This window comes from Macrobrachium rosenbergii, chromosome 59, assembly GCF_040412425.1.
Source record: "Macrobrachium rosenbergii isolate ZJJX-2024 chromosome 59, ASM4041242v1, whole genome shotgun sequence".
Taxonomy (NCBI): domain Eukaryota; kingdom Metazoa; phylum Arthropoda; class Malacostraca; order Decapoda; family Palaemonidae; genus Macrobrachium; species Macrobrachium rosenbergii.
The window spans coordinates 34,567,114-34,594,375 of NC_089799.1; the positions used below are offsets into that span (position 1 = coordinate 34,567,114).

The following is a 27,262-nucleotide window of genomic DNA, read 5'->3' on the forward strand; positions in this document are numbered from 1 at the left end:
GTGATTCTTAAACTGGGGGGCGCCAGAAGCTTTCAAGGGGGGCGCAAGCAGAGCTGCCAGATGGTGCTTATTATTTTTTTTATTTGTGATGTTAATTACAAAATTGCCAAAAACGTTGTCACTGCTTCCATATATTTTCTAATTATTATCTCAAAACATGACAAAAATTCAAAATATAAGTCAATTTTAATTTCAAATCTTGTTTATGAATTGCCTTTTATTGTTAGGATAAGTATAATAGCATACAAATAGACAACATATTGTTTATAGATTATAGTTGGCAAAAATTTCAGGGTAGGGGGCGTGGGATCTATACATAATGCAGGGGGGGTGCAAGGCAAAAAGTTTAAGAACCACTGGTCTAAGATATCAAAATGCATGGGTCTCTGGCTAGCAAGTTTATTTAGACTACAGTATATCCCATCGGTGACAAAGTACTTACAAGTTATAATTCCTTTGAGGTACGTTATACCCGACGTATAGTGAGTTGGAGATTAAACGATATTTGAGGTTTAAGATTGTGAATATAAAAAAGTCGGGGTGTTTGTGACAAAAATTCAAAATTAGCCATCTACAAACTTACCAATCAGTTGTAATAATGGAGGTGGTTGATATAAATACTAAGTACAAAAACCTAAATTAAACAGGAAAATATATAGCAGAATCGATAAAAGTTTATACCTCTCTTGATCGCTCGCTGGTCAAAGTCACTGTGCTTCTCTGTTTCCAAACCAGGCAGTGGTTCGAATCCTAGTGGTAATGAGGCACTTATGAATTATAATTCCCTTTGGGTGTAATTTATTCCCGAGGTATGGTAAACTTGATATCAAACGACATTCGTGGATTAATATATGTGAATATAAAAATGTCACAGTGTACGTAGCATATATATATATATATATATATATATATATATATATATATATATATATATATATATGTATATATAGATTTTTCATGTTCACAAATATTAACCCATGAGTGTATGTCAAGTTCCCCATACCTCTAAATCACATAATTATAATTCATAATTCTCGTTACCACCAGGATTCGAACTAATGCCTTTGTGTGTGTGTTCATAATATATTAATATATGATTATATATATATATATATATATATATATATGATTACAACACACTTCTAAAACATAATAAATCTCACACACAGCCCTACCCGCGCAATTATAAGAAAGGGCGTTGGGTCAAGCATGATACATGAAACATACGCTACTGGGGTCTAAGCGATGTCAGGCCAGGGCAGCCGATCGAACCACTACCTGTTGTGTATATAGCCAAATCTAAATCCTTCAAATACATATACAAAAATGGTAAATATAATATGTGTATATTTATATGTATTTTTATACATATATATTTTCCTCTAAAGGAGGAGTGGCGCCAGAACGTGTTGCCTTTCCCTTTCTGACAAATACTTAGGACGTGCCTGTTGGCATGCGCTCCGCGCGCTGGAACTCGGTGCTACTATCTCCTCTACCCTCCCGATACCCTACCTACACCGCCCCCACCCGGGGTTGGACAAACAGGATTGCAGGAGGAGGGTGGATGTCTCCTCCCTACCCTCCCGTTCCCCTACCTACCCAGCCCCCACCCAGGGCGGACAAACCAATTTGCAGGGGGTGGGTGGCTGTGTTACGTCTCCTCTACTGTCACCCGGGGAGGACAAACAGGATCAGATCCACTAGGATTTTATTATCATAGATAAGGATGGTAGCCAATTTCGTCCGTCATGAAAGTTCAAGGAGATTATATGGCGAGGTAGTTCAGCTTTTAATGTTGGGCATTCTTTTGAGTATTGACAAAATCCAACTATATAAATATTTTTGTAAGACAGTAGTCATCGAATTCCCCATACAGCCATCTGCCACTACAACAGATCACATGTGCACCGACACAGAAAACTCATCATCGTCATTTTTAACACCACGCAACTGTGGGTCATCTGCTGCCGTCATGCTCCCACTCTACTGTTTCCTGGGTGTTAAAGCCCTTCATTTCAAATGCCTCTTTAATCCAGAACCTGAATTAGATAAGTAGCAGAACCGATTTTAACTTAAATCTGTCTAAATAGCAGAAAGGTCAAGTCGACTGTCTGCCATAATATCTATCACAAAGCATAGGTTCCAGTTCGGGCCGGGCACAGGCATTTTTAATGATGATTTCCCTTGGGTGTTGGTTATTCCCACAGTGTACTGGATTCAGCATTTACTAATATATGGGGCTTAGATTTGGGGATATACAAAGTCACAAAATTTGTGGTAGAACTTCTCATATATACAGTATATATGTTAGAGGGCCATGAATCTTGACAAAGGGCCCTTTGGCCTTACCTGAGTTCAGCTGGTATCTTGTAGCTGGCGGCCGAGAGTTCCTTTCCTCTCTCTCTCTCTCTCTCTCTCTCTCTCTCTCTCTCTCTCTCTCTTCTCTCTCTCTCTCTCTCTCTCTCTTTCATTTACCTATTCTGTCTACGGTGTGTAAATGAAATCCTAAAATTACAAAACTAAAATTTATTAAGAAAGCTTAACAACGAATCATGTAAAATTAAATTAAGGAAGATAGATTTTAAATCCATTAAGCATTACCCCGAAGCAAAGAAAATAATTGCAAGTCACATATGATATGTAGGGATTATTTCCTGTCCCCCACCGAATCTCTAAGTTAACCCCCATTTCAAGGAAATCTGTTACGCATAATACGCATAATTTTCAAAGTAATTTCTGTCATTGGTTCTGTTATAAACGACTACTTCCCCCGTTGGTAATTTTAAATGCTCACTTATCCAGGAGCATATCCTCCCCGATTAATCAAGGGTTCATTTAAACATTCTATTAACACGTTAACCGCCATACAGCAATTTAATATTTTCCCCCTGGCGTCATGACTTCATAGCCCTCTCCTTCCCAGCTCGTTGCTGACAGCAATTAGGGGATGACGCTGATCAGTTGTTTGGTAGAGTAGAAGGGTAAGAGAGTGTAGAGTCAATGCCTCATCAGTCGTATGCTCTACTTGACTGTCAAATTTACTCACTACTGTGTCTGGGACGTCATTCAAGGGCCAAGAAAAATGCAACAACTTCTGAAAGTTTTCTAAAGATAAAGAATTTCTGTGTCCCCAGCACGAACTTCTTAATTTCTCTACCAAATCCCCTGCAGCATCAAATAATTGAGAGTTAAAATCTGCTGTAGAGCTCTGCCCTTTCCTAATCTTATAGAATGCTCATGTCCCGTGCTAAATCCCCACACTCAGTGCCCCGTAAGCAGTTCTAAAAAACCCTTTGAGGTCCTCCCAAGTCTGATATTTTCGAAACTGAAAACTATGACAGCATCGGCCAGTATCCCCCACGTCCAAAGCCAGAACACTTTTAGCTTCATTAAACCTTTCCGTGTCACCTGAGATCTTTATTGCATTCAAATGGTTTTGAACAGACTCAATAAAAACTTCAACTGGCTGACACGAAACCCCATTTACCAACCCCCGAAGAGGCTGGATTGACTAAACAACAGTCGTGATTTTATGCTGCCATTTTCCCAGATCTCGTTTTCCTATCTCTACCCAAATTAAAAAAAATTCCAAGACGGCTCTCCAACACGACCTGATCTTAAATGCATATATTAAAACTTCATACAATATGGTCTAAACACACCTACAAAAAAACCATTACAGGTACCCACACAATTCAACCTTTCAACAATTCAATAAAAAAAGGAGAAAAGAATCTACAAGCAACTGTTCACAATGATTACAAACACTTCCTTTTCCCCCCTCGTATCCCAGCATTGCTGCGAAACCAGCTAATAACGTCACACCGGACAAAGTTCGTCGAACAACGTTCGATAGTGTGGACGCAGCCTTACTTATTCATTACTCGGATATGGAAGGAAATATCTCAAACCGACGAATAAGGTGCATTAATATTTTCTGGCCAGTATTTTTTTTTTTTTTTTGGTATAGACAAAGCTGAAGAATGTTTCTTGGCGGTGCAAACAAAAACCAGATGCAAAGCCAGAATTAGGTGACTAAACTTAGCTACCCGAAGTCTGCGGATCGTAGCCAGGATAAAAGGAAAACCGGTTTTCTTAAGTTTTTGTCCTGGCGCTCTGTTCTAAAGCGAACCCAAGTTACTCTCAATTCTAAAACTAAGTATTTCAAAGATTGACAAAACTAACGACCAGTAGCACAACCCCCAACCTCACTAAATCCGTTGAGCAATTTAACATACAGAAACTTTAGAGCCAGAGACAAGACCACCAACTAATTAAACAAAGCATTATGCAAAAATCCTGCATTTCTGTTGCCTCACTTACCCGATCCATACAAGTCCAACGCTAAAGCTTGCGTTGTAGTGACCATCGACAGTCATAGTAACTTCAACAATTTATAGGCGTAAGCAACAACCATTCCCAGGGCAAATTCCACTATCACTATTGAAAATTTGCTGCCTGCTTAACTTTTTTACAAATTAATTATAACCCTTACATAGCAATTTGGACTATTCAACCCCGAAGATCCTTAAAATATTTTAACGGTATCTCATGTCAAAGTGAATTTTCACTAACTATTATCGCCTAAGTCACCTTTGCAAGTGTTCTCAACCGAATGCGATCTCCAGATCATAAGGAATGATCTTAATTATTCCTGTCATCAGAGGGATCAAAATACAGTATCACTTTGCTGATTGGAAGTTTAAATCTGCATAGGCTATTGCAAGTAAACTCCAAAATTCTTTGTTAATATTGCTAGGATCTCGTCAATTAAACACCATTATATGTTACTTCATTTCTCATATCAATTTCCCCATCTTACTTCAGCTGTTAACCAACCAATCAGTAACTACCATTCCCTTGATTTCATAGGACATTCATCATCTTTCAAGGGGTATTACAAAGTCTACCATCACATGACATTTTGGGGTTAAAGAAATGGACAAAGGTTTACGGACATATATATTAAGCTGGTCTTCATACATGTAAAAATTACATATCCAAAGTAGCCATTAGAAAATTGAATAGTAGGTACATCACAGCATCTACTAAGTTCTAGTTGTCTGTGTAACCGAATTTAGAGCACTTCGAATCCTCACAGGATATGCACAGCATTTACAAGTTCAGTTCTAGTGGTCTGGGTAACAGAGTTCTAGTGGTCTGGGTAACCGAGTTTAGGGAACTTCTAATCCTCACAGGATATGCACAGCATCTGCAAGTTGAGTTCTAGTTGTCAGGGTAATCTAATTTATTGCGCTTCGAACCGTCACAGGACATGCATAGCGACTGCAAGTTGAGTTCTTGTTGTCTGGGTAACCTAATTCGGAGCACTTCGAATCCTCACAGGATAGTCTGAACGAAAAGCGTGGCTTTCCATTAGTATTTGTCTCGACGTTATGGTCTGCTGCAGCTACACCAAGAGCCTGTGCATAAGAAAAGTAGTTTGTTTGATTTCAGAATATACTAAGTTTCCATGACATAGCCTACCCTCTTAAAAATTGAAAATAGCCTGTTCAGTTAGCCCCAGCAGCTATTCTAAGATTATCAAATACTATATCATATGAATAAACTTTCCCATTAACAATCCCATGTACTGTATTAGTATTACTTAAAACTGTCATCAACTAAATCTCATTACTAGCATTGTTCCTTCAGACTCCCAAAACGACAACAGAATAGAGAGTGCCATCCTTTAAGATATATTTAATACAGCACCAATCTTACACTGAAACAACTGCATCTAACTTTAGTGCTACATATCTATGAGATGTGCCACGCAATGCAAACACTATCCGACAACTTTCGTCCTTTAGTATACAGTCTTAAGGGAATTGAAACTGCACAACCCAACGGGGTGGAAAATTAATTTGGAGTATTCAGAATAAGAAAGGGGTTCCCAAAGCAAGCTTCTGCGCTGGAGGAAAGGTGGCTGAAGGTAAGAGTCAATGAAATTGCAATGAAATTTGAACTGTATTTACTAACATGAAAGCTTTGCTTGAAGAGTAATAGGGGGGGAGGGTGAGGGTGCCGAGAGCATTGACGGAACGACGTTAAGACAGCAAAAATTTGAATTACAATTTCCACTATTAACCAGCCTGTTAAAATACCCAAGTCCACAACATCAGTGTCAAAAAAATGCTTTAACAACCCAAGACCTAGGCCTCTTAGAAAATCATGAAGATCCACCTATTACCTGTCTAGTTCCTATTTACTAGTGGGAATGTAATTCTAAGCTATAAATATGTCAGTTAAGCTACCCTATTCTCAGCTCCACTAATACATTCAAACTTACATCTCATGGGCAAACAATGGGCTCAAGTACTGTAATACCCTCTACTATTATTAACTTGAACTGTCAAATGTCTCCCTGTTCTATTTTTTTATCTAGTGGGAATGTCCCAGCATCCTTAGAGATATAAATATGTCAGTTTATTACTACCCTAACCTCCATCTATATACAATTAGCTCCACTAATACATTTCAAGATACATTATTAAGTCATCTCAACCTTGGGCAAACAAAGGTCTCAAGTACTGCTCGTTTGACCCTCATGCTATTATTAACTTGAACTGTCAAATGTCTCCTGGGTTATCTATCGCATTTTTTTACAACTTCTTACACGTTTAATTCCCACACGCATCCTTAAACTTTAATTCAACTTTCACGAAAACTTTAATTCAACTGACGAAACTTTAATTCAACTACAGGATACTGAACTTTACATTTAAACTTTTACACACAAAACTTTAACTTTACCTTTACACGCAAAACTTTAATCCATCTACTTGTAAAACTTTAATTCAACAAAAACTTAATTCAACTTTACACGCAAAACTTTAATTCAATAATTTACACGCAAAACTATCACTTACAGGCAAAACTTAATAACTTTAATTCAACTATCCAGGCAAAACTTTAATTCAACTTTACACAAAACTTTATCTAACTTCCCAATTCAACTTAAGTCCAACTAGCAAACTACACGAAAACTTTATCAACCTTTAATTCAATCTAATTCAACTTTACAGGCAAAACTTTAATTCAACTTAATTCAACTTGGTTGGTTTGAACTTACAGGCAAAACTTATCCAAAACTTTAATTCAACAAAGTCACCATTACAGGCAAAACAATTCAACTTTACAGGCAAAACTTTAATTCAACTTTACAGGCAAAACTTTAATTCAACTTTAATTCAACTTCTCACGCAAAACTAATTCAACTTTACACGCAAAACACTACATTGCAAAACTGGCAACTTTACAGGCAAAACTTTATTTCAACTTCTACACGCAAAACTTAAACTACACGCAAAACTTTAATTCAACTTTAATTCAACTTTTCACGCAAAATTTACACGCAAAACTAATTCAACTTTACACGCAAAACATACACGCAAAACTTTAATTCAACGCAAAACTTTTACACGAAAACAAACTACAAAACTTAAGGCAAAACAAAACTTTACACGCAAAAACTTTAATTCAAAAGGCAAAACTTTAACACAGCAAAACTTTAATTCAAAACAGGCAAAACACGCAAAACTTTAATTCAAAAGGCTTTAATTCAACACAGGCAAACACTTTACAGGCAAAACTTAATTCAAAACTTTCACAAAACTTTTTCAATTTACAAAAACTTTTCAACTTTACACGCAAAACTTTAATTCAAAACTTTACACGCAAAACTTTAATTCAAAACTTTACACGCAAAACTTTAATTCAAAACTTTACACGCAAAACTTTAATTCAAAACTTTACACGCAAAACTTTAATTACGCAAAACTTTAATTCAACTTTACGCAAAAACTTAGGCAAACTTCAAAACTTAAACTACAAAACTTTAATTCATAAAACACACGCAAAACTTTAATTCAAAACTTTACACGCAAAACTTTAATTCAAAAAAAACTTTTTAATTCAACTTTACAAAACTTTAATTCAAAACTTCAACTTACACGCAAAACTTTAATTCAAAAAACTTTACAACTTTAATTCAACTTCTACACGCAAAACTTTAATTCAAAACTTAAATAACTTTAATTCAACTTACAGGCAAAACTTTTTAATTCAAAAAAACTTACAGGCAAAACTTAAATTCAACTTTAATTCAACTTTACAGGCAAAACTTAAATTCAACTTTAATTCAACTTTACAGGCAAAACTTAAAAACTCAAAAACTTACAGGCAAAAACTTTAATTCAAAACTTACAGGCAAAACTTAAATTCAAAAAAAACTTAATTCAACATGCAAAACTTTAATTCAAAAAAACTTTAATTCAACATGCAGGCAAAACTTTAATTCAAAACTACAGGCAAAACTTTAATTCAACTTACAGGCAAAAACTTTTTAATTACAAAAACTTTACACGCAAAACTTTAATTCAAAACTTTAATTCAACTTTACAGGCAAAACTTTAATTCAACTTTACAGGCAAAACTTTAATTCAACTTTACAGGCAAAACTTTAATTCAACTTTACAAAAACTTAATTAACTTCAAAAAAAAACTAACACAAAACAAACTTATGCAGCTGAAATAATTACTCAAGAGCTTAAATTGTCAGTGTTCAGAAACTTCAAAATCTTCCAAAATAGAGACTTAACTAAACTTTACATTCCAAAAAATAAAATTAGCTGAAATTACATGATCAAACCACAAGGGAAAAGTTTAAATATGAAAAAGTTTAAATCCACTAAAAATACTAGATTAAAAAAATACCTTCCACATTAAACCAAAACTTCCACACCAAAAACTTCAACCAAAACTTTAAAACCAAAACTTCAGCTAAACCAAAACTAATTAAACCAAAACTTTAAAGAAAACTTAAATTGTGATGCTAAAATATAAACTTTTGAGGCTAAAATAACTAACTTAAAAATAAAAATTAAATACTTTAAAACAGTTCTGAAAAACAAAATTTAAATTCCAAAAAAAGTAAAATTATGCTTTGAAATTAAAGATGAAAAAACCACTAAGGTTTGGAATAAAAAAAACTAAGTTTAATAAAAAAACTATTTGAAAAAAAAACAGGTTTAAAAAAAAAAACTAAGGTTTGGAATAAAAAAAAAACTAAGGTTTGGAATAAAAAAAAACTAAGGTTTGGAATAAAAAAAAAACTAAGGTTTGGAATAAAAACTAAGGTTTGGAACTTAAGGTTTGGAATAAAAAAAAAAATTAAGGTTTGAATAAAAAAAACTAAGGTTTGGAATAAAAAAAAAACTAAGAGTTTGGAAATTGTTTGTGTTCATAAAAACTAAGGTTTGGAATAAAAAACTAAAATAAAAACTAAGGTTTGGAATAAAAAACTAAGGTTTGGAATAAAAAAAAACTAAGGTTTGGAATAAAAAAAAAACTATTTGGAAAAAAAAAATTAAGGTTTGAATAAAAAAAAAAAACTAAGGTTTGGAATAAAAAAAACTAAGGTTTGGAATAAAAAAAACTAAGGTTTGGAATAAAAAAAAAACTAAGGTTTGGAATAAAAAAACTAAGGTTTGGAATAAAAAAAAACTAAGGTTTGGAATAAAAAAAAAACTAAGGTTTGGAATAAAAAAACTAACTTTGGAAAAAAACTAAGGTTTGGAATAAAAAAACTAAGGTTTGGAATAAAAAAACTAAGGTTTGGAATAAAAAAAACTAAGGTTTGGACAAAAAAAAACAAACTTTGGAATAAAAAAACTAAGGTTTGGAAAAAAAAACTAAGGTTTGAACAAAAAAACTAAGGTTTGGAAAAAAAAAAACTAAGGTTTGGAATAAAAAAACTAAGGTTTGGAATAAAAAAACAATAAAAAAAAACTAAGGTTTGAATAAAAAAACTAAGGTTTGGAATAAAAAAAAAAACAAAATAAAAAAACTAAAAAAAACAAGTTTGGAATAAAAACTAAACTTTGGAATAAAAAAAAAAACTAAGGTTTGGAATAAAAAAAAAAACTAAACTTGGAATAAAAAAAAACTAAGGTTTGGAATAAAAAAAAACTAAAATAAAAAAACTAAGGTTTGGAATAAAAAAACTAAGGTTTGGAATAAAAAAACTAAGGTTTGGAAAAAAAAACTAAGGTTTGGAATAAAAAAAAAAAAAACTAAGGTTTGGAATAAAACCAAAACTAAGGTTTGGAATAAAAAAAAACTAAAACTTGGAATAAAAAAAACTAAGGTTTGAACAAAAACAAGGTTTGGAATAAAAAAACTAAAATAAAAAAACTAAGGTTTGGAAAAAAAAAACAAAAGGTTTGGAATAAAAAACTAAGGTTTGGAATAAAAAAACTAAGGTTTGGAATAAAAAAACTAAGGTTTGGAATAAAAAAAAAAAAACTAAGGTTTGGAATAAAAAAAATCCACACAATAAAAACTAAGGTTTGGAATAAAAAAATAATAAGGTTTGGGAAAAAAACTAAGGTTTGGAATAAAAAAACTAAGGTTATGAAAAAAAAAAACTAAGGTTATGAATAAAAACTAAGGTTATGAATAAAAAAACTAAATGAATAAAAACTAAATAAAAAACTACATGAATAAAAAAAGGTTATGAATAAAAAAACTAAACATTACAGTTTCGGTCAAATTCGGATATCTAAACTTGCTAAATATTTTTGTCATGATTCATACAAATACTTCCATCTTCCGCAAATTAAGAGTTACGGAAACCGAAATATTGTGCCTTGTTGTTATCAAGGATGCGTTTATGCTGCCATGTCAGTTTTTCTGCTGATGCGTTTTTGTTTTTTTGTCAATGTATTGTGGGTAAAAATGCCTAATCGTCTTTTGTTTTTCAAATTATAAGTACCACAAATGCTGAAACCTGATTGGTTGCTTTGTTTCAAAATATCCAATTAACTGCGATTTTGGAATAAGCCGGCTTTCACAAAAGTGCGCTTCACCAAAACTTCCTTACTTTGAGGCTATTGGTCGTTTCCATGGAAATTACAACTCCAAAATACTTTCTTCGTGAACATTTAGTACACCATCTGTTTAACCAAAAGTGGTTAACGAAAAGGGTAACATTGAAGTTTCCACACAAACAAACTAGACGTTAAAAAAATTTCTTCCAACCCACAAACCAAAACCGCTTGCCAGAACATACAGCTTGCAACAATCATTTGAAATGTGCATAAGCCGCGTAAACCAAAAACTGAGAGCGGTCCACACACATCTCTAAACCAAATCATTTGCACAGAAATAAAAAGTACCAAAAAAATGTAATTTTATATCGGAAATGTGAATTTGACACTAAACCAAAACTAAGGTTTTGAATAAAAAAAACTAAGGTTTTGAATAAAAAAACCAAAAAATAAAAAAACTAAGGTTTTGAATAAAAAAACAAAATAAAAAAACTAAGGTTTTGAATAAAAAAAACAAGCTTTGAATAAAAAACTAAGCTTTTGAATAAAAAAACTAAAATAAAAACTAAGCTTTTGAAAAAAAAAACTAAGCTTTTGAATAAAAAAAACTAAGCATTTGAATAAAAAAACTAGGCTTTTGAATAAAAAAACTAAGCTTTTGAATAAAAAAAACTAAGCTTTTGAATAAAAAAAACTAAGCTTTTGAATAAAAAAAACTAAGGTTTTGAATAAAAAAAACTAAGGTTTTGAATAAAAAAAACTAAGGTTTTGAATAAAAAAAACTAAGGTTTTGAATAAAAAAAACTAAGGTTTTGAATAAAAAAATTAATTTTGAAAAAAAAACTAAGGTTTTGAATAAAAAAAACTAAGGTTTTGAATAAAAAACTAAGGTTTTGAATACAAAAATAAACCAAATGCATTAAAACAAAGCCTAAACTTAATGAAATCTTACGAGTTTTGATTCTGAAAAAACTCGAGACTAAAAATGTTAGGGGATTGCTCAGTCACTAGAAAAAAAAACAAGAATTGCTTACTCACCCATTAATCCTGTTTGGTCAAAAGGTATCGGTACATTTGAGACTAACTCATTGTGGCACGCTTATTTAACGACACACCCTGACCTGAAATAAGAAAATACATTAAAGCCAAAAATGTTCTAGCAAGTTTAAAGAACCAAAGGCTGACTATTGGTTACAATCAGCTGTGCCATCTGTTAAGTTTTAAAGTACCAAGACAAGGTGCAGCAAGCAAGGCTTTATAAATACTGATGAGCGTTATTACTAGTTTATTGCCACTTATGCCTACAGTAATTAAGTTTAAATCAACAATATACCCCATATTAGGAAAGCTGTGGTAGTCTAATTAGGTCTCTAATCAAAAAGCTTTAACCCCTATTGCATTGTAACTATTGCAGTATAAAGTTAAAATGAAAATATCCTTAGCACTGCATAACATTGCTAGTATGGTTCTAAGTGCATAGAATTACCACTCAAAGCAATCTAGTTCAGCTTAGTACTAAAGCTTCGAAACAGTCTTAAATACCATGTTGACAAGAAATCAACAATACCTAACAAATTTTGAACAGTCATTTTAGGAATTAACAACAAAGAATCGACAATACCAAATTTGAAGATACAAAACCCCCAAACGGAAAACTTTCATACTACAACTGTATGTCATAGCTCAAGTACCACAATCTAAATATTTGAGAAACAACTCAAAACTGGCAATAGTATCCACTGGCCAACCCAACAAACCTTGAAGCACGCCTTCACGCCTAAAATCTTTAAAAGTCCATTCACAATACGACACATTTGAGATACTGCTCAAGCTTCTCTAGACCCCAAATGAATATTGTAAACAGAAGACATGCAAGTAAAGCAAATAGGCGATTTGAACCTAGAACAAATTTTAAGTCAGGCTAGAGAGCATTTGTACACTGCGCACAAAGACTTTACAACAAAATACCGCCTTTAGTGAAGATCATACAAGTAGGCAAATTTAAAACTCTCCAATTCTGCAGGAGCTACGATACTGACGAGAAAACACAATTATAAAATACCAGAAGCACCTACCTTACTTTGAAAACGTATAAGGGCCCGTCAGGGAAGGAATCATCACTATGGAAGTCTGTACATGAAACCAGTGAAACCAACGATCCTCCAGTACAGAAAGGCCGAGAGCCCAAACGCAAATGAACGAAAAAGTCAAGTTGGTATCAACGAAACCTGTCTTACCAAGCTGGAGACTCAACAACACTGAAACTAGCTGTTCTTGAGGATAACAGCCAACGACCGCTGCAACTGCCTGTTTGTGGGACATCACTTTATCGCTCTTTCGCCACCGAAGAAGTTTAAGGCGATGATCAGGAAATCGACAGAAATTATTATTATTATTATTATTATTATTATTATTATTATTATTATTGAGAGTTGCCGGGGACTCTTCCTTTTTAGCAAACTACCCCAATTATGTATCAGTAGTTGGCCCATCTGAAAAAATTATTATTATTATTATTATTTGCCATTTACTCTTCCTTTCTAGTAAACTACCTGAATTATGTATCGGTGTTTGGTCTTTATTATTATTATTATTATTATTATTATTATTATTATTATTATTATTATTATTATTATAGTACTTAATTTAGTACTCTGTATCGTGTTCATCTTATCGTTCATCGTATATGGCCCGGAGCTGAAACAAAGGATATCATCATTATATTATTAGTTAATGCAACATGGCGTCACAATGACATGGTCATGGACAAAAATATTATAGGTCACTTTTGTTAAGGTGATTCAACGGTGAGCTTATCAACTCGAACCGATGAATGCAAGGTAATTTTTATAATTTAATTTATTATTATTACTAATAATAAAGGTGCGTAGGTTCGTAATCTGCTACAGGAAAAGGCCACCTTCACCGATTTGTCATATGGATTCAAGGCTTGCAGTGATAAATATATCCCAAAATTTTGGGGAAATTGAGAAGGCAGGAGGACAAAGTGGCATTAAATAAATCACTTATATCTGTCGTAAGTGATATAATTAGCGGCTGATTCGAACAGTGGTCAATAAATTTACTGAAACCAGATCATATTGTTCGATCATCGCCCGATATTCGAATCCTGTTTCGATAGTATTAGGTGGAACTATGAAAATTATTATAATCAGGATTACACACACACACACACACACACACACACACACACACACACACACACACATATATATATATATATATATATATATATATATATATATATATATATATATATATATATATATATATATATACATATACAGTATAATGTGTGTGTGTGTGATAGGTGGAGCTCTTAAAAATATGATCATGTTATATATTATATATATATATATATATATATATATATATATATATATATATATATATATATATTTATATATGTATAATTTATATAGATAGACAGATATTAAGTCACCAATATACTTTAAATATTAAGTTCGCTACGCCTCGGGAGTAACAACTTACATCCAAGAGGAATTATGATTAATAAAATTTTCTTCAACAGTTCTCAAGACATAAGTTGACATCGACTCTGTCGTACATGCCTGTCGAACTCTGGTTTTGTACTTAGAATCGATATCAACCCATCTTCACCATGATAGCTGATTGGTAAATTTGTAACGCGGGGCTAATAATGAACTTGTCGAATTTGTCTTATACACCGAGGGTTTTTCTTATATTCACAAACATTAGACCACAAATATCATAAAATATCCAGTTCACTACATCAGGTGGAGCTCTTAAAAATATGGTCATATATATATACAGATATATATACAGTTATATATATATATATATATATATATATATATATATATATATATATATATATATATATATATATATATATATATATATATATATATATATATATATATATATATATGCTCACACAAATATTTAGCCACAAATATCGTTTACTGTCTAATTCACTATACCTCACGGATAGCTTACAATCAAAAGAATTATAACTGATAAGTGATGACAGGCAGGGCAGCCGATCGAGACTACGGTCTACCCCAAAAGCCAAATCAAAGTCCTTTAGAAGAAGGCATCGTGCTTACCCCATTCAAAATGGGAAAAAAGCACGTTAAAAGAAGAAGAAGAAGTAGCGATTCGTTATCAGTGGTATTTGAAACGTTGCTTTATTTAGAAACAATGTTGTACTTTTGACCATGGTTAATTAACAGTGACTTTTGACCACTGACCCATCAAGAAAGGTGTTAGTTGATATCAACTCTGTTGTATAGGCATAATTCTCTTTTATTTTGATTGACATTAATAAGAGCATTCTCTATGATTCTTCGATATGAAAGCAGAAGGGTAGTCAGGTTCGATGTCCCTATAGACATGTTCTTAATGCGCCTACGCAGGGGTGTTTTATTTTGCTGGTATGTCCCTTGTTTTGTTATGCCCATTGGTTCGAAGAGAGATCTGTCTTACTGGCTTGGTTGATGGCTTTTCCGCCGTCATAGTGAGGCAGCTGATTGAGTTGTTTACCGATGAAATCGACTCCTTTGTCTATGTAACCGTCAGAACAGGTTCCTGGTCATCCGAGAAAAAAAAATACACTGATACCTCAGTCTTCACTGATATTGCAATGTCATGATAGTTAGGAAATGAATGCAGGAAACAGAGAACGCTGGTCTTCTATAGACGTTGAAACTACTTGAATGATTCTCTATTGATATATCTAAGAAGGCTAGTTCCTGTCCTTTTCTCATTCAGTTTTGAACGTAATGCTAGAAGTTAATTCATTTTGCTGCAAATAGATACCAAAATCTTCTCAACTGTTATTCCAGAACTTGAAAGTGTCATCAACGTGTCGCACCAAAACCACTTTGGGACTGAGTCATTGAAGTACATGCAGACATTGGCTCAAAGAGGAACAACAGGCCTATCCCACATTAAAATCTTTGTAAACCTTTCAGTTAAAAGAGGGCATGTTGATGGTTGCACGGAGCTTGATTAATTTAACTTTTTTTTTTTTCACTGCCCAGGGGAAATAGGTGTTCGTAGGGAGTTGATTTTTTCCCTTATGAAATACAGGATGTCGTTTACAGGAACGTTTGTGCATAATGATTCCGCGTCCTGGCTTATGAGCGTTATGTCGTTCACTGTAATATTTAATTTATAGAATTTCTGAATAGAGTCCTCTGCGTGTTTTATAAACTACCTAGGAAATGTGTCAGCAAACCTGCTAAGTTTCTGATAGAGTAAAAATGAACGAGACTTAATTTCACAAAACTGGGAGTCAGAGAATGCCTTTCTTATGGGTTATGGCGAGTCCGTAAAAATATGGTAAAGAGTTGTTGACGAATTCAGGTAAAAAAAAGTCACAGGTAAAAAAGTCAAGGAAAAAAGTCATGCTTAGGGCGCCGATGCTGACCGAGTAGGACTTCCCCTAACTACTGAACAAGATAATCACGACAATATAAACTATATTGACCGGAGATCGTTGAGGATATGGAATAGACAGTCACAAAATTTATACTTGTTAGGCAACTATCCATAGCAAATGAACCTCTGAATTACCTTACAACTACTGAATGTTCATCTTAAGAATGACTTTGACTTTTCGCCTTTGCTTAATTAATCTTGACTATTTTAATATTTCTTTGTATATATGAAGAAGTATGTTTGGAAACATATGAAAGCTCATGTTATTATTGTATTTGCATAAGTATATACAGCTATGGATTTCGTAATCACCATAAATTCTTTAATATTTTACTATTGCATACCACTATAGCCTTCTGAATGAACATACTCAACAAAAGCCGAGGAAGAAATACCAATGAGGTTTATACCCTGGTGAGGTGAAAACCAACAGCTAGGCCAAGGAGATGAATACCAATGTGGATTATGACCACACCCAGATAAGTCTTCCCTATCCAGAATTTTGAAGAAAGACTGAATGTAGAAATGAGAAAATATGAAAAAGTCAGACAAACACAACAAGAAACCAGCATTGCAAGAACTGATAGACAACATCCAGATGGAGGGAGTTAGAGCAAGGCCGCCCCACCAACTGCCTGAGGGAAAGAACACAAGGTCAGGGTCACTCCATAACAATCCCCAACCAAATACTTCAGAAGAAATCAATAAATTTATTAGACCCATAAGAACAAGAAACAATGTAAAACTAATGTAATAATGTAGTTTCACAATGGAATTGCATTATGTAAATATAATGTACAGTACATGATTAACCACTCCCTAAGTAAGTAGGCATTGTAAATATAAATAATTACCCCAAATCCCTCCCCAGTCACATTCCCATCATACGCATGCACACACAAATACACTGTATATGACACATTTTCCTACTTTTGTAATCTGCAATATGTTTATATACTGAAAGGTCCTTCTGTATATTCACTTCTACGAACTTTTTATGTCCTTCTTTATTCGCTTATACGAAATTTTTTTATATTTTACCCTTCACTTGGTTATACTGAACTGAACTACACAGAAATTGCATGACTTCCTGTTTGCCACCTTTTGTTTGCTGCCGTATCTGTGATAAACAGCAATTTGTCTTTTCTAACTGGGCTGTGATAGGAACATCAGTTGTTATTGAAGCAATGATAGTTACCCCACGTGCAAACTACCGTTGTGGCAGTTTGGACATAAACAATGAACCAATAATAGCTTCGGCTTGGGAAACAGCAAATTGCTGTAATTCATAACTCACCGGCATTATACAAAAGGTGGTGATACGAATTTGCGGGTTTTTATTCCAGTTCAATACAAGATGAAGAAATGATGATAACTGCTCAAGTTGGGAAAAAAAAAAGCCTTTGCTTGTTTCCAGAGCCTGTACAAGAATTTTTAAGTGAATCGAATTATAGTTGTGATGGTTCATAGTCATTTTCATTTTTATCCAGTTCCATTACTTTCTCGCTTTTTTCATTAAACACACACACACACACACACACACACACACACACACACACACACACACACACACACACATATATATATATATATATATATATATATATATATATATATAAACACACACATATATATATATATATATATATATATATATATATATATATATATATATATATATATATATATATATATATATATATATATATATATATATATATATATATATATATATATATATATATATATATATATATATATATATATATATATATATATATATATATATATATATATGGTGAAATAAAAAAATGTATCGTTGAGTCCCAATTCTATAGTTGGGTTTGTTTAAAAAAGAAACTTATTGATACATTTTTTTATTAAATTTCACTTATTCCACGTGGGACGATGACGAATCTAGCCGCCAGTGCTGCCAACGCCGGTTATAAACTGAACACCAGTCATTAATGGGCCTGATGGTCGCTTCTGTTAATTGCCAAGTCATTCATAAAATATCAACTTATTTCAACTGAAATATTTACCATGACTATAAGTAAGGAATGTTCTATCTACTTACGTAAAATTTATTACAGGTGATTAACCATAAAATATGTTTTTTGACCTTTGAAGACAGAGGAAGAGAATGAGAAACGCTAAAAATTATTTTTGGTCCTATTTCATCACATCTAAAACGGTGGTAGTTGTTATCTTATTTCTGAGAACTTTTAATGTACTTTAGAATAAACTATCAGCTTTCCAATGGTACCACTTTAGTGATAATAAAAATTACACGGGTAGAATTAGAAAGCATTTTGTGGAAACTTCCAATGCGTCTAAATCTTCAACTGTTCACCCAGGAGTAAATGACTAAGATCTGAGCGTAAACATTTGGGTCGACCCGTCTGGACCGGAGAGGGTTAATTGACCCTAATGATTATGACAAAACTCTTTTCAAGGTCATGAGGTAACAAAAGTAGCAAAATTTGTCAAACAGCAAGTGTGGATATCACCATAATAATTTTAATCAAAATCTCAAAATTTCAATCGCCTATCCGTTTCAAATCAAAAATCAAATATTGAAAGCCTTTGGGCAATTTCTTCAAGGCGGCAGATTACGTAACAAGTGTAATATCCTACAATTTACCCACACTGTAAAACTGGAGGACGTTTGAATCTGCGCTGACCTAAATAGAATATCGTAAAATGATCTGGAACAATTCTGTACAGAAAAATTCTAAATTTTAAGAGGTGAAAAATGCCCCAGATAACATGGGTCAAATTCTACGTAATTGTCTTGAAAGATTGAAACTACTGTGTTTCGATTTGAGAAGATAAATATGGTGAAATTTTTTTTTTTTTTTTTAACTGGCATAGGTAATCAAACAAATATCGAGTCGTCATGAAGATCATCATCATAAATATTTTTTCATGCTGTTATTTCACTCCATCAAGGGTTATGATGTAACTCCATTAACTATTGAGTCGAGCATTAGTAATCCAAGTTTAGCAAACACTCCACCTACCCCACTAGCACCAAATGGTCCCGCGAGTGTAGGAAAAATATGTCGTTGGTGTTGAAAGATGCGATGTTTAACCTTGCTGTTTCCCCCCAGCCATTCCCTCTTATCTTTTCCGAAGAAATCTGCTTCCCTTCCTATCAGCATTCACATGAGAGTGACTGAAATTCCACCGCTTTCGCATAATAGTTTCTAGGTTCTGTTTGTCGTGGCATTTCTAGGCTGAAGTCGACCGTCTAAAGTCGTCAGACGGTGAAATGCCGTGTGAATGATTGGTTTGTTTTGGTCTTCCGAAAGCCTACGCTGAATTTTTATGGCGTGTGTTTTTGGGTGTGTGTGTGTGCGTTTGTGGTAACGTGCGTCTTTGTATATAAAAGGGAACGGAGAGAGGAAATTCTCGGAAAATATATGCATGAATAAATCAATATGCAAAGGCGTAAGCAATTTTATTTAGAAAAATGACTAAAAATGTGTAAAAAAAACAAGGAACCCTCCTTCATATAAAAATAAGATTTCTACATGGGCAGTTTGATAATGTAATTTTATATAGCGCTAAACTACCTCTACCTACTCCAATTGTCTCAAATGTTATAAAAACATGTTACCTGTGTTTTTATCCTCGGCATTATTATGTTTCATTACACCTCTGTTATCATGTTGATGTACTTTTCGCTATTGCTATCATCATAATAAAAACTCACTAATTGTAACCAAATCCATCACATCCACTGATTCGATATCGGTGTTTATGAAAAAGCTAATCTCACCATTGCAATCTTAGGCTGGTGGGGCCACAATTATCATAAACTTGTTACTGTATTTTTGTTCTCAATTAGATTTACTATCTCATTTTGCATATGGCCATGAAATGCAAAAAACTTTTACTCATCATTATCGTTATCCGACTGATTATAATTTCTATATAATCGAATTATTTATAGTTAGTAGTGCAGTTGTGTAAAGCATAAAACTGACACGTGTGTGTCTAGTTGTCTTCGTATAAATGAGAAACAACAACTCAAGTCGCACCAGTGTTCACCCTTTAATTGCTGAGCGGACCCCCTGCACAGCAGTCTTCCAGTACATTACATCCCTTACACAAAACGCTCGTCGCACCAAACCCCCTATGCGCACACTAAGTCACCTCTTTTCGTAAACAATCTCGCGATTCCTAGATAGCCAAGTCCCTCCCTCCCTACTACCTTTTCGTGCCAGCTATTTTACATCTATTTTAACATCTTACTCTCTTCCTACCTCTTAGCAGTTCTGGAACATAAACTCACTACACCAACCTGCCATAAAACTATGTCTTTTATATATGACCAAACTTTTATATATGACCAAATCTTTTATTTATGACCAAATCATTGCGCCTTCACTGATCTCTCCAGTTTCGTCGTTGGACGATTGGTAGCCTTCACTAGCACTCTGCTAGCCCCGTCGTTCGAGTCTCCGCCGGCCAATGAAGAATTAGAGGAATTTATTTCTGGTGATAGAAATTCATTTCTCGCTATAATGTGGTTCGGATTCCACAATACGCTGTAGGTCCCGTTGCTAGGTAACCAGTTGGTTGTTAGCCACGTGAAATAAGTCTAATCCTTCGGGCCAGCACTAGGAGAGCTGTTAATCAGCTCAGTGGTCTGGTTAAACTCAGGCATACTTAGTTCACTGATCTCCAAATTTCTCACCGTTCTCATTCTGCATATGCCACATAGACCACACGAACAGATTGTTTGATTAGCTTTAGAGTCTCTGCTTTCATTCATATTCGCAATCCCAATTTCATAAAGGAGACCTGGTTTAAGACCTTATCCATACATTGTCATTTCAGCTTCCATAAGCACTCTGCAAGGATACTGAAACTTTTGCATATTGCCATTCTACCTTCCTTACTTCACCAACTTGCGATTCGGCGCGGTTATCATCCTACCATTATCCCTCGTCTACTCCTGTGATCTATACAAAACAACGTCTATCCTTCCTTCATCTATATCAGTAATCACAGCTCCATCTTTCTGTTTCCATTACATATATGAAGTGCTCGTAGGAAAATGAGGAGACAAAGTACAGTACTGTAACTTTACATTCGTCTGTGAAAAAAAATACAAACATAAACAAGAGTAAAGATCAACTGTCCAATTGCTAGTATTTACAAATTAGGTAATACATCAAACAGCCCACTGTTATGACGAGTAATTACTATGTTGTCCTACGAGGGAAAAGGCTCTTTTAACTGTTGATTCTTTAAATATATCTCATTTTCCATAACATTGTCAACTTATAAAATCCAGGACTGAGGTTCGTATTATTAATTTTGTCAATAAAACATGATTTTCTTATTAGTCTTTCTAAAATATCGCTAGATTTATACAGTGGTCGTATCTTTCCAGTTTATCACATGGTCTTCGTCTCTCACATGAGTAAAAATGCCACTAGACTGTTACCAGTTCGAACATTATAACGATGCTGTGATCATATATGTATATATATATATATATATATATATATATATATATATATATATATATATATATATATATATATATATAAACTTTCTCCTGTAGCAAAAAACCCTGGTCTTGACTTTTTGTATCACTCCATCAAAAAGATATAAAACAGTCCGAAGACATGCAACCTGGCTTCCGACCCACTTTTACACCAAACCAATTACTATACTGTTTACGTTTTCCTGTTTGATCGTCATGAAAACTTTTACTCACTCTCGAAATTTCACGTTCTGTAATATTCATAATCAACGCCTTTCATGTTGCCTCTATTAATTATATCATAAGCTTTTTTTAGGAAAATGGTTTTAGACTTCTCACAGCTGTTTCAAAACAAACATCAGCACTAAGCATCATTTTCCTTATTTAAAACCAAACTGTTTTTCTTTATCAGTATTCTTGCTACCTGTTTTTCTTTCTCTCTCAAAACCCTATTGAACAGCTTCCATTATAAATAAAGAAATGTCATTGTCTATGATTCTAACAGTTACCCTGACTGCCTTTCCCTTTATACAACCGAATAATTAATCCTTTCACCAATATCTTTCTTTACTCTAAAATATCCTTTGTAACTCCTTCATACCACAGGATTTGACTTGAACTTGATGCCTTCCCATTCTTTAGCGTTTTAATTGCATTCCTCAAGCCTTCAACAATCGCATTAAGCAGCATTTTTAGACTTGTGCAAATCTTTAAACACTAGTGTCATTCAACTCGCCTTCTCTGCTCTAAGCCACATTCTACAAATTTCAAAATACTCCAACAACCTAGGACTACTCTCACCTCAAAAATCATCTCTCTTGTATCTTTTATTTTAAGATCCATTTCCTTACTAACCTTTGTCTCTGCATTTACTTCCCTGTAGGAAAACTTACTCCTACCGTTCTTGGTTACCTTCTTCTTTCTGTTCTTACTACTTGACGTATAATTCTTTCTCATTTCCCTTTTGACCTCCCTATTCAAGCTTCTGTAGACCAGTACGATCTTTCTACCATGCAGTTACACTTCAAATAGTCTTCTCTTTCCCTTCTCCACAACCAACTTTCTGTAACTATAAAATCTCCCTATTACTCCTGTGACCCTGTCATGGAATTCTATGTACTCCCTGCTACTCTTTTTGTCAGGCTAATGTTAATTTGTTTCACAGTCACATTTTTAACCACCCCCTACTCCAACTTAAACATATACCTAACTTAACTTTTACTTCATCCAAATATAAATCATATATACCTCTGGCCACTTCATTTCCCAACGTTGCTTTCATAAATTTGTTCTTTCATAATCTAGCAAATTCTTCTCTTGAGCATTTTCTCTGTTGTGTGTAACATTGAATGCTCTTCTCTAGACAGCATATATTTCAAGACATCGAGCTTCTCTCCAAAACCGTTTGTATAAAATTCTCTTCATTCTTATATGTTCCAAGAACTGCATTTCCACAAACAACACAATCTCTTTACCATACTTTTACGCTTAAATCACCTGGCACAATCGCCTTTTTATATTGTTAAATTGTTGCTGAGTTCTTAGATTGTGTGGCACCAGAAAGGTGGAGCCTTCTGGCACTCAGCAAGTCTTTTGGGACGAAGTTGCTTCTTTAATGCCTTTTTCTTGCCACCACTTAGTTGTGGGTCTTCTGATTTTCTGCAGGCCAAAATCAAATCATGAACGTTGTGGACTCAAGCCCATTACCCTGCAACTGAGCCAAAGGTACCCAGACACACACACATACACATGATAAAAGTGAATGGCGCTGTGCGTTGTGTAGATGTATGCTATGGAAGTTTTCAGCTCATTAATTCATCAATGATTCAGCAGTTTTAGTGTGAATATGACAATGATTGTTGTCTTTTCCTAACAGACAACCTTACTAGACGAACAGCTACACATACACACACACACACACACACACACACACACATATATATATATATATATATATATATATAATATATATATATATATATATATATATATATATATATATATATATATATATATATAACACATAGATAAATAGTATCCTAAGAGATGATGTTCTAGCTAGTGTGGTGTGGACGAAACTTCAAGCAAAGAAAGATAGAGAAGAAGAGAAAGAGGACACATTTAAACAGAATACATTTAAAAGGAGTAGATTTAGAGTTAATAGGCGTGTATTATCCAGATCTCTTTTAAAACTAGTCTCATAGTAATCGAAAACCGTAATCACACACACACACACACACAGAGAGAGAGAGAGAGAGAGAGAGAGAGAGAGAGAGAGAGAGATAGAATTTCGCAGGGAGTTATTATTAATCATAATCATTAGGAAACCTTTGATCCCTCTTGTTAATCAGTTAATGGAGGATCACGCCTGCTGAAAGTGCATGCGTTTCCACCCCAGGGTAATATATCAGGGGGGGCAAATATTAAGGTTGGAGAAATTACCACTTTAGGGCCTCTCTCTCTCTCTCTCCCCCGTCTCTCTCTCTCTCTCTCTCTCTCTCTCTCTCTCTCTCTCTCTCTCTCTCTGGGATAGGAGAAGCGTATTAGGGACAGTAACTCCAGTCCTTAATCCTCATGTGTCTTCAACTTTGAGCAGTAATTGTGCATCTTAATAAATTAATTCTGGAAGGGGAGATTCCTTCCCTTTCGCTTTACGGTGCATTTACTTTCTCCCCTGCATATTATGCTAGGTACATGTTTAAATATATATATATATATATATATATATATATATATATATATATATATATATATATTATATATTTATATGTATCTACACATACACACACACATATATATATATGTATATATATATATATATATATATATATATATATATATATATATATATATATATATATATATATATATATATATATATATATATATATATATATATATATATATATATATAATTTATATGTGTGTGTTTGTTTGTGTATTCAGCTGAGACCACAAGAAAACTAAAAAGAGGAGGTACCCAGGACCTCTATGTTATTTCAACACATTTTCAAGTTGTAATGTTGGAATAATATGAAAGTGCCTGGTACTTTCTTGTTTTATTTTTCCTGTGGCATCAGCAAAATTTGTTGAGCACAATCGACTTTCCGGAAATGGGGGCTAAAGACGTTTTCACTAATGAGACCGAACTCGGATCTCTTGGCGAGGGCGAACAGTTTATATATATATATATATATATATATATATATATATATATATATATATATATATATATATATACATACACACATATATATATATATATATATATATATATATATATATATATATATATATATATATATATATATATATATATATATACATACACACATGTATATATATGTAAACTGTTGTTAGCGACCTCGCCTCACCATCAAGAGATCAGAGTTCGGTCTCATTAATGAAAACATCTTTATCCCCCTTTTCCAGAAAGTCCAACCTCCTCAACTGATCTAAGAAGTGAATTACATCTTTAGTGGTTAGTCGGCTGTGGAGAGTACTGGTCATACTGTTCTTTTTCCCTTTATACACAAATCTGTACTTTTTCTGAGCTCTAGACCTGAACGTGTAACTAAAATCTCTGAAAAGAAATTATTTAACCCGGCCACGTCTGGTAGCTTTCACAGTAGCACACTTTATAAATCGTTTGTTTATTAAAGTGAGGCTTTAACCATTTAAATGTCCCTAAGAGTAGAGGCGGCTAATGTTTTTTTAGCTGTTACATATATATTTTTTTTAAGGATTATTCTTATTATGAATTTAGCTAACTTCAAATAGTGTAAAGTTCCCGTTCCTCCATGTTTACTTTCAAATGCCGCCTTAGTCCCTTTTCATTTTCGAGATTTACACTCTAATATTTAGACATTTTCACAGCCTAGGTTAACTCTGTTATTGTTCGCCCCTTCTCCCTTTTCTGATTCAGTTGTTCTTGCTATTAATCTTGTTCCCAAACGCCTCTCCGAACATTGCTCTGCTGAGGGAGACGCTAATCTTCTGAAAGATGACTCGGCAGATTTCGCTCTCCCAGAGAGGGGAAGCCTCCAGTGAAAAAACGGGGTTTCTCATCGTTTTTACATAAACTACTTTTTTCTATGGAAGACGCGAGAGGGGATTTCGATTTGATTTGATCTTATGAAGTTTATGGTGTCCAGTCAAACACTGAGGCACTTCTGGCCATTCAGCGCTCAAGAAGGAGAAAAGAGGGAATGTGAGTGGTTGGACAGCGAGATAAAGCTATCTAGAAAATAAAGATAAAGTGCGAGGTCTTAAAGGTGGAACTGGGAGAAAACAACACTGTTGCACTAAGAAGTGATAGTTAATGAAAGTTTGGACAACAAGTCTGAAGGAAGGAAGCGGAAATGGAGGTATAGCAAATCGCTAAAAATTGCAGCAAACACCCTTTAGCAATAGCTACAGTGCACCAGCGAGGTACACTGACGCCACTAATCCTCCGAAGGGGATGCTCGAGACGATGAAGAAGGTGAAATGTTATAGGAGCCCCACTCAGAACGTCTCAATGCTGGATTTATCTTTGTACTTCGAAACAGTGGTAAAACCTATACAGAAACCAGCGTTTATTTTTTCAGCATTCTGAAAATTTAACTCATTTCCATTTCATGAATTACTGTGGTTAGAAGCATACTTTTCATCTTGACTATACAACGCGCATAAATTGACTTAGGACATACCGTTGGTAACGTTTCTGCGTAAATGAATGAAAACTTTAAATGGGGTTTTTATTGCTCTCTGCCATGGCCCTCTGCAAAACTTAATGGTTAAGCCCCTCTGCACAAATCTTAATGATTAAGTTCCTCTGCACAAACTCAATGATTAAGCCCCTCTGCACAAACTTAACGATTAAGCCCCTCTGCACAAACTTAATGATTAAGTCCCTCTGCACAAACTTAATGATTAAAAAGCAATAAGTTCCTTACCTAACAGAAGCCTCATGAGTAAGTGATTATACGTCGATGAATTTATCTAACTAGAGACATCAAGTACTAAACGGTAAAATCATCTTAACCCTGAAGATCTGAAGCAAATTCAGCTGGAGAACAAACATTTCGGGAGAGAGTGATGGTAGGCTCAAGTTCGTTATCGCAAGTAACTACAAGGGACTTCTAAAACTGTAAAATGCCCATCACCCAATAGAACCTTAGAGGAAGATATCTAATTTATCCTTTGAAGTAGTAATTTTATGTAATACTTTTTTTTATTTAATACTAATAATATTTGTATCTGATACAGGAACCTTTGTATGGAACGTTTTGAACGAATCCTATTTCCTGCAGATTCAGTTACGAATCATCAGTAGGTATAGGAAAAATCTTGCCTGAGTCATTAAGGACTGGAAAATAGCTAGAGACCTGATGCTAGCCAATAATACCTAGACCAAGAGTTGAAAACTGATATTGTACGTAAAGGGGTTCAACGTACAGGTAATAATTTCTGGGAATAAGTATATTTACATACAACC

General features: G+C 33.9%; 1 long non-coding RNA gene across 1 annotated transcript; it reads right to left on the minus strand.

Moving 5' to 3' along the window:
* Nucleotides 1-4,948: 4,948 nt before the first annotated feature.
* LOC136837766 (uncharacterized) lies at nucleotides 4,949-13,045 on the minus strand. Its single transcript, XR_010852760.1, has 3 exons — nucleotides 12,908-13,045; nucleotides 11,871-11,953; nucleotides 4,949-5,423 (listed from the first exon to the last, which is right to left on the minus strand). It is a non-coding gene; the product is annotated as an uncharacterized lncRNA (long non-coding RNA).
* Between the last annotated feature and the right edge of the window lie 14,217 nt (nucleotides 13,046-27,262).